The sequence below is a fragment of the Anarrhichthys ocellatus genome, unplaced genomic scaffold (genome assembly GCF_004355925.1).
Source record: "Anarrhichthys ocellatus isolate YVR2014 unplaced genomic scaffold, GSC_Weel_1.0 scaffold11, whole genome shotgun sequence".
In the NCBI taxonomy this organism is placed as follows: domain Eukaryota; kingdom Metazoa; phylum Chordata; class Actinopteri; order Perciformes; family Anarhichadidae; genus Anarrhichthys; species Anarrhichthys ocellatus.
In genome coordinates this window covers 9,182,697-9,191,430 of record NW_022280041.1, presented here as the reverse complement: position 1 = coordinate 9,191,430, position 8,734 = coordinate 9,182,697, and the positions used below count along the sequence as shown (strand labels likewise).

Here is an 8,734-nt window from a genome sequence, read left to right as displayed (position 1 = left end):
GTGTGTGTGTGTGTGTGTGTGTGTGTGTGTGTGTGTGTGTGTGTGTGAATTTATGAGCGTGCACAGGTTATTGGCTGTTTGTGTTTGTGTGTCTGTTGGCAATGCAGACAGCCAAATGAGCAGTCAGCTGCAACAGTGAGTCACTCAGTCACCCTCGACTCAATACAGCACCATTCAGACAAGACTCAGAGGTGTGAGTGTGCGCACTTGTCCTGTGTATGTTTGTGTGTGTTTTCTTTGTTGTGCTTTTGTGGCGTAAGCTCTGTATCTCTGTGTTGTCAACAGTACATTGCATGTGTGTATGTGTGTGTGCGCTGGCGTGTGACTGCATTTAAAAGTGAACTCCATGTTTCTGTTTGACCTTTGGAATTGTCTTGGTCCGCTGTGCACCGCTGCTTCACTCTAGAGCCACATATACACCGTTCATTTGTGTGCATGTGTGTGTGCACTGTGTAGACACTGAGAGAGAGACAGACTGAAAAACAAGAGTGAAAGAGGAAGAAATAACAAGAGTCAAAGGGACAAAGGGACAGGGAGACATTTGCAAAAACAGAAAGATTAGCAGAACTATAAATGTCTGTCCTGCTCATTGTTTGTAGGTCAAAGGTCATGTAAACACTCCCAGGTTTAATAAAATAACCCTTTAACCGCTTTCTAATAGCAGTTGAAAGTGTGTGGTGGTTTTATTACAAGTGGGTTCTTGCCTTGTGCCTATCGATCACGGCTCTGATCATTATCTGAATCCTTTCATTAGTTTACCTCCGGATCAATAGTGAATATGTGAGCAGGAAATTGAAAAACATTCCCTTCAAGGTTAGAGGTGAGTCAGATCCAAATGAAGTCCTTCGAACACGATTGGGTTAGAATAATTAAAATTGTAATTTCATTAGCTGCTAAGCCTCGTTTCCATCTTTGGATCTTTAATTTGTTAATTGATGCAGTTTGTTCATTTGCTCTTTCTCTGGTTTGTTCCTTGGTTCTTTGGCCTTTTGGCTCTTTGATTCTTTGGTATTTTCTTCAGTTATTTGGTTCTTTCTTAATTTGACTCCTGGATGAGAACGTTTCATTACAGTTTGCATATGTTTAATTAGCAATAACTTCTTTGGTTCTAAATCATTTTGCATGTCAACTATTTCCAGTGCTGACTTAATTAATTTTGCTGATCTCGACTCACCCACTGTCTAATTTGTAGCCATGTCTCAAAGATGCTGAAGTGTGCAGATGCTGCTGTTTTATTGCATTGGTGGATGAACAAATCAATAGGGCCAGAAAGAGGGAAATGGAGGAGGGAGGGAGGGAGGGAGAGAGAGAGAGAGAGACTGATGAAACGGAGGCACAAAGATGGGGGAAAATAAAGGAAGAGAGTGATGAGGTGAGGACAACGTTGCAAGATGAGGCTGACTGACTGCAGGCGGATGCGACTGAGAGAGTAAGAGTGTAGAGAAGAAAATACAGATGACAGATAGAGGTGAAGAGGTGGAGGGAAAGGTAGAACAGGTGCAAAGAGCGGGGGAGATTAACAGAGAATGGAAGCCGATGCGCAGTGGAGTACAGGTAAGCTGCAGGAGGTGTGGAACGGATGGATGATTGCTATGGAGATGGAGTGTAGGACAAGATTAAACCTAATTAGATCATTATAATGACTTTGCAAGGTGATGAAAACCGTTAGGTTGGAGATGAAGTATTGAGCTGGGCGGCTCTTTTATGAGGAATAACACTGATTCTAACCAGGGTAAAATGCTAAGATCCTAAAAACCATAAGCGTGGTCAGGTGAGGCTTGACCACAGAAACAAATGGAGGAAGATGAGGAGATAAAAAAACAGAGAGACAACAGAGAGAAATGGTGATCAAAGCAACTTAAAATAAGTGATGCTGACCGAGAGAGAAGAATTGACCAAGATGTATGCCAAACACACGCTAAAATGCAACAGTAAGATAGCGAACATGGTAAACATTATTCCTGGTATAAACATCAGCATGTTAGCCTTGTATTACAAGAATGTCAGCATGCTGGCCATTGCTTTTAGCTGTTTCTAAAAACAGCGATGCTATCCCGGATTCTGACACCATTAAAGAGCAAAACATTTCTAATATCTTGTGTGTGTGTGTGGTTGGCAACCAGCACATCCAGTATTTTCAGTTCTTGCCCTGAGTATGCTGTGACCTCTGCTCTTCAGCACCACGGGGAAGACGGAGACATTCTCTCTTATCTAATGTGACACTTCAGAAAGATCTACATTGAGGGCTGAAACACGGGCCTCTTGCTGCTCTTAATCATTCTTCCCAGATGAAGGTTGAAGTACTAATCTCAGATGTCCATTTTGTTGCTCTATGAGGATTGATGTAGTACAAAAGTGAGCGAATCAATATCCAGTTTTAAAGGTTTTTTACATTTACTGCTTCACTTGTGTCCAAATTTAGCATTTCAGGAGAGCAAACAACCGGACTCGATGTAAGCATGTTTCTTAGGTCCCCATAGCAACACACAGGGAGGCGGTCACAGCCAAAAATGACTGCTCATTTTGCTCAGAACTATTGACGTGTTGGTTGTCAGTGAGATGCAGCAGTTGGTTGGTGCATACTGTAATCCTCACACAAACAGTGGGTGGGATGCCAGCTGTCTGGTGGGACTGAGCAAGCAAAAAATGTTTTTCAAAGATTTTATACTTTGTTTTCCAAGATGGCCTCTGAGCCGTCTCACCACCGTTCACAGTTTATTTTAATTTATTGTAGGGCTGTGAGTAGCTCACCCATTTCCTTTATACATCTGAGTATGGGGAAAAAAGTCTACAACGATGGCACCAAGCACGTTTAGTATGCATACAGACGTTTCAGTGAGTGCTTACCTTGTCACTTAGTTAGTTTGAAGTAGTGTGGAATTGGGACACAGATTTAGTTTTTCTTGGGAAAAATCCTCTGAACAGGAGGTGATTTTTCTGCACCTACAACAGTAGTTAGATTGGAAGGAACCATGAGGTTAGCATGAGGGATTACAGCAGGGATAGACGCTAATGTTTCCAAGCACTGGCCCCTACGGGCCCTTTTATTTGGCGGCCAAAGTCCATTTTTGATGGCTCAGATGTAGACTTATGTAAAAACAATACAGAAAATACAATTTAATGCAACTCAACACAGTCTTCCTTAACTGCCACTGGAATAAATGAAAAGATATTTCTTTATTTAACCTTTTTTTTAGACGGGTAATCTAAGTGAAACATACAGTCTCATTTTAAAGAGAGACCTGAAACTTGGAGGCCACAGGGGATCTGGATAATGTGGATAATGTCAAACCCTTTACAGATGACAATGCTGGAGTTCAAGTGTGTAACCTACAGAAAACTTGAAAGAAGCAAAGGGTGACAGAGTCCCAGCCCACTCTGGTTCATTTATTGACAAGTGATTTTTGGATGTGCAGTGCACAGACACAATGACAGGACCTTCAGTCACCACAGCCCCATATTTGGATGTTTACGCTCCTCTCAAATGCCTGCATTTAATATTTCAGCGTTAGTAATTTAATGCAGGGCTTGGCCGAGAGCTCCAGAGACTCGTATATTTCACTCTTGGGCAAAGGCAAGAGGAGGCCGAGGAGATTTGTTCGGGTGCCGTGTGAGAGAAATCTGCATCTTAATTGATTTCAGGCAGGATATGTTTAAATTTATGGGAACATAAATAAATTATTCTTGCGTAGGAATATGTGTGTGTATTTGTAGTTGGTGCGCATGGTGTTAGTGTCAGATATTAATAATTACTGTAAATGTTACGTTTCCAAAGAAAACCGTGTGTGCATTCACAATCTGTGCGGTTCGGGTCAGAAGTTGTGTTTAAGGGGGTTAATTCCCGGTCTTAACATTAGTAGTGTCAATGATCTGATGCCTGTGTAATTCCCTGTGTCATGTACAGACCACTGAAATCAACTGCTCTGATGTCACCTCGCCACACCGGGTGTGTGTGTGTGTGCGTAATAATACGTGTGTGTGTGTGCTGGTGGTTAAAGGTGACTCAGGGACTCACCTAGACTCTCTATCTAACTTTGTCTCTCTCCTTTACTCTGTCTTGGTCTCTCTGCAGCAGAGAGGGGCCTTGTTACACTCATGGCTGCACAAACTCGTTGAGCGTGCTCGGCATAATGAACGAAAACACACACACACACACACATACGGGCAGCAGCAGTAATTAACAGCTAACTGCGAGAAGCCATTATCATTACAGGAATGAGGTGGGATCGGACGCTCACACCTACATAATGGACAATTTGACTCTGCATCGTCACGTGTCCGGCAGAAAGGTCTTGGCTCTTTTCAGGAATGGAGGCCACATCGACTACTTCTGCACTGGCATTAGTGTATTTCTCACCAGATATACTGCAGCCTTTCCTAATGCTGGAGACAGCAATGGGTATTTTTCAGTGGAATACTTGTTATAATTTGTAGAACAAAATGGATTTCACTCCTAGTATTTCGCTTTTTCTTCTAAGTGCTTGTGGCATTTCACAAGACATTATCGATGGTTTGGCTTGGCCCCAGGGTCCTGAAAAGCTTTCTTTGTACAAAACAAATAAAGTCAGCTGAATGTTAAAGGGGACATAATATACTCATTTTCAGGTTGATACTTGTATTTGGAGTTTCTACTAGCACATTTTTACACAAAACACATATTTCCTCATACAGTCTGTCTGAATATACCTGTATTCACCCTCTGTCTGAAACACTCTGTTTGAGCGCCTGTCCCTTTAAGCCCCCAATCCTCGAAGAAGCCCAGTCTGCTCTGTTTGGCTTCTGAGAAAAAACATGGTGCACCTTTGCGAAGGTAGTTCTCAAGCCATAGGTGTAGATACTCAGATAGGGGGAGGTATATTGTTATGAGTGTGCGTGTGACATAGGAAGGGAAGCCAAATCTGAATGTCTCATTGAATCGCATGTTTTCTGATGTAGGCGGCCCTCAAAAAACTGACTGGTTTGTCTTATTTCACAAGTTTGTGGGTTGTTGGACACTCCAGATACCCAAAATGTACGTGCACAAGCACTGAAAAAGTGAGTTTTTCATGATTGGTCCTCTTTGACATAAATGATGACATCACATGCCTATATAGGTGTGTAAACAGTCGGGGCATGGTCTAAAAAAGGCAATTTGAATACATGTCTAAGTTCTCCGAGTAGGGATGTAATGAGTTGCTGTTAATACCAGATCTTTTCTGACCGCGGATGCTGCATCACGTTCCAGTTGAGCCACAAGTTGTTTCTGTTGTGGTCCAAATGTCCACTGGCAGTGTTTCGGAAGTGGAGTGTCTCAGCTGTCTGTTCTTCAGCCGCCACATTTACAATATCAGAGTTGTTTTGGAGACATTTTCTTTGTGTTTTACACGCATTTGGAACACTTGTTAGAGGCTTACTTTTGATGTCAACCTGTTTTAACTAAAGAGCACAGCATACTGTCTCATGTTGTATCTGTATTCTCTTAGTTTAGTCATTACGATTCATTCTGAGGGGAACATGAATGTCTGGACCACATTTAATGGCTTTCTAACTGACAATAACAACAATGCAAACACGGCTAACAACTCCTGCCGCATATACATAGAGGCAAAGTTGGTCGAATTAAATTCCGATAGATGTATTCAAATTTCATTCTGTAAGTAGCTTGGTGTGTTGTTTTCAGAAGCAAAGTATTCCAAAAGTAACTTGAGGTGATCTGATTTGACTCTTTACCTGATTGACTTTCTCTGCTCTTCTCTTGTGGTAACAGGATTGATGCCACTTTGTCACTGTGTAATGGGTGATCTTACATGGAGTGCATTTTAAAATTAAACATCCCGAGTGCGTCTGCTGTCCAGAGATGAATGCATTAGTGGCCAGACAAATTGGGTGAAATTGTCCCCCCCACTGCTCCGGTCTGAGCCTCTTATGAAGGCCATGGCCAAACCGCCCTGCATGGCCGCTGCTGAAATTGATCCCTACCACTTCACAGATTATACACAAAACACACGTCTTGCTTTTCTTTTCTTTGTTTTTTTTTTTTTTTGCCCGGATCTCTTTCTCCATCTTATTTTTGTTTTATATAAGACATTTCAAACAATAACAGAGTCAATTATAGAACAATTGGAGTATAATGTGGTGTACTGCGTGCTGTATTTTTCACTCCACAGATGATTGGAGAGTTTTAAGGATTTCGTGCAGGATGTAGCATCTTACCAGAGACTTGTATATGAGTCACACTTGTGTGTGTGTGTGACTGCCACTGGTTGTGTGTATCGGATTTTTATTCCTCCTCAAGGTTAAAATGGAAATCCACACTGTCCATATTAGTCAGGCTATATATCTCCTTTAGCTCCTGACTTCTCCTCCCTTTTCATAGCATTCTCTCATTCCCTCTGCTCCACTTGATGCTCTCTCCTTCCTTTTGTTGTCAGCTACATCATAAATATAAACTGTTGTCCTCTCCTCTCTTCTCCTCTCCTCTCCTCTCTTAGCTTCGTCCTCTATTGATTTTATCTCCCGTTAATTAAAATAATTTATATCTAATGAGCCAAACACTGATTAGGTTGTTCCAGTCGTAGAAACAACGTCTTGCGATGCTTCAGACAGACCTTCAAACACGAGGTCAAACTAATCAGACTGTGCTCAGACCACAGTGCCTCAGCACCACGGTTGATTTGAGCTAAATCGCAGCTGTAGCTTATAACCCAGACATGTGGAAAATAACAGGTTCTGCTGCCAGTTTTTACCTCACAGACACAAAGGAGTATCAGGGGTGAGTTGTTGGTCCCAGAGTATATGGGGCTTATGTTTCAGAAATGTCTTTCAGAGAAGGGTTTTTAAAGGAGAAAGGATACGTGTGTGTGTGTGTGTGTGTGTCAGAACAGCGACCTGCTGTTTATCCAGAAATTTGAAGCAAGGCTAAGCAGCGCCGGCGTATCCGGTTCTTATTATACGTACATGCATGCATGTAGCGTTTCATACTTTCATGCAGGAGACCGGAGTTTGTCAGCAATAGCGCTGGGCTATATGGGGTGAATTTCGCAAAGTGGCACGACGCGTGACTCCCACTATCCCAAAATAACTCATAGAAACCATATTATCCTTTTATTTATGTTGTCTATAATGTGAGTACGAGTGAGCAACAGTGTGTGGGATTCTATAGTGTCCCGGGTCAACATTTTGGTGGTAAAATAAGCCTTTGGGTCCAATGGAAATGAACATAGTCATCAGGTAGTCAGTTTGCTCAGCCACACAAGGACTCAAAAAATGGAAGCCTGCAGGAGCCTCATTTAAGTCAAATCAATGCGCACACAATTTGCCAGCTTCCACTGAGCTCCCTAAACAGTCAATAAAGTCACAGTGCACAGTATACGACTCAAACTGTGTGGTGCTGCCAAAGAGGAGGTGGTGTGAGGTTGTTGACATAATTTAAAAGATGTACATTCAAGGATGAATCTGAAGCGAGTGAATTCATGCGAAATAGTGCCATGTCTACGATCTTTCACACCGCTGTCTGGTTTCATTCCTGACTGTGTGTGAGTAGGTGTGTGACCTTGAGGTAACACGGTCTATTTAACTGGTGATTACCAGGTCTCTTTGGTGTCGCTGCTGGTAATGCCTTGAATTGATTCACTGCCAAGCCCTGAAAATGTCCCCCTCCCAATCTAAATCTAACCCACTCTTGCTGTTTTCTCCCCTCTTTCTTTCTTTTCTCCCCCCTCTTGTCGTCTTTGTCCCTTTCTTTCTGGCCTTGCTGTCTGTCCTCCAACTGGATTAAACCGCCAACCTTGCTCATCTGTGGCTAAGCCTGTGCTGCAGTGAATGTGTGTGTGTGAATGTGTGTTCCTGCGCTAATTGTACCTGTTTAACGTCTCGCCAACCTCATTACTCAACTGTCCTAGTCATTACAGCGCAGACAGTGAAGGGCTATCCACATCCATTTGCATTTAATAGTCATTGTTTGTGCCTGTGCATGTGAAGAGGATAAAAACTGATGTGTGTGTGTGTGTGTGTGTGTGTGTGTGTTACAGCCCAAGCCAACCGGCAGCTATTCAGCCTGGCAGGAACGGTGACTATTCTCTTCCTCATAATGGCAGTAAAGGTTCATTCCGACCACTTCACACAGTGTACAACCTGTGTGTGTGTGTGTGTGTGTGTTTAATTGTTGAGCTCCCTCTCCTCTCCTCTCACTCTGACATCCCACACTTTATATGCCCACGCACCCACACACCCTCTCACACACATGAATAGAGCTATACCTCACATTCAAAATTACAGCAGCGATGCTTTCACTGGTTTTATCAGCAGGTCTGGGCGGATTGCGAGCGCAGATGCTTCTTTTGGATCTTTGCACTTGGGAGGGTTTTTTAGGGGAAAATAGGTAAAGAGAGAAAGAGAAAGTGGGTACAACAAAAATAAAATAAAACAGTTCAACAGCTTTTTCATTAGAATCCCTGATCCCTTTCAGTGACTTGAACCACTAATCTTTACACCCCAAGTGAAATTGAAAATGTGAATTGCATTTCTTAAAGCCCCTTTGACCTTTCATGCTACCAAAAAGGATCAAAATCCAGTTTGTGTTTGTCTGTTTGCTTCAGCTTGTTATTTTAATCTCAATTTAACGGTCTAATTTATCTAATTGATTTAGCTAATGAATAATCCATATCAATAATCCACTAACATTGCTCTCTGATTTCTCCCATCTGGCCGACACACACACACACACACACACACACACACACACACACACACACAC

At 42.4% G+C, this 8,734-nt stretch overlaps 1 protein-coding gene across 3 annotated transcripts in view; it reads left to right on the top strand.

Annotated features, from left to right (window-relative positions):
• slc8a4b (solute carrier family 8 member 4b) overlaps nt 1-8,734 on the top strand; it is an 85,243-nt gene that overhangs the window by 17,615 nt on the left and 58,894 nt on the right. Inside the window, exon 2 of one of the 3 annotated variants that reach the window (XM_031851422.1) lies at nt 8,010-8,047. The exons of the other annotated variants lie outside the window; for them this stretch is intronic. The gene's annotated coding sequence lies outside the window, so the exon portion shown is untranslated. The remainder of the gene's footprint in view (nt 1-8,009; nt 8,048-8,734) is intronic. 3 annotated transcript variants of the gene reach the window in all.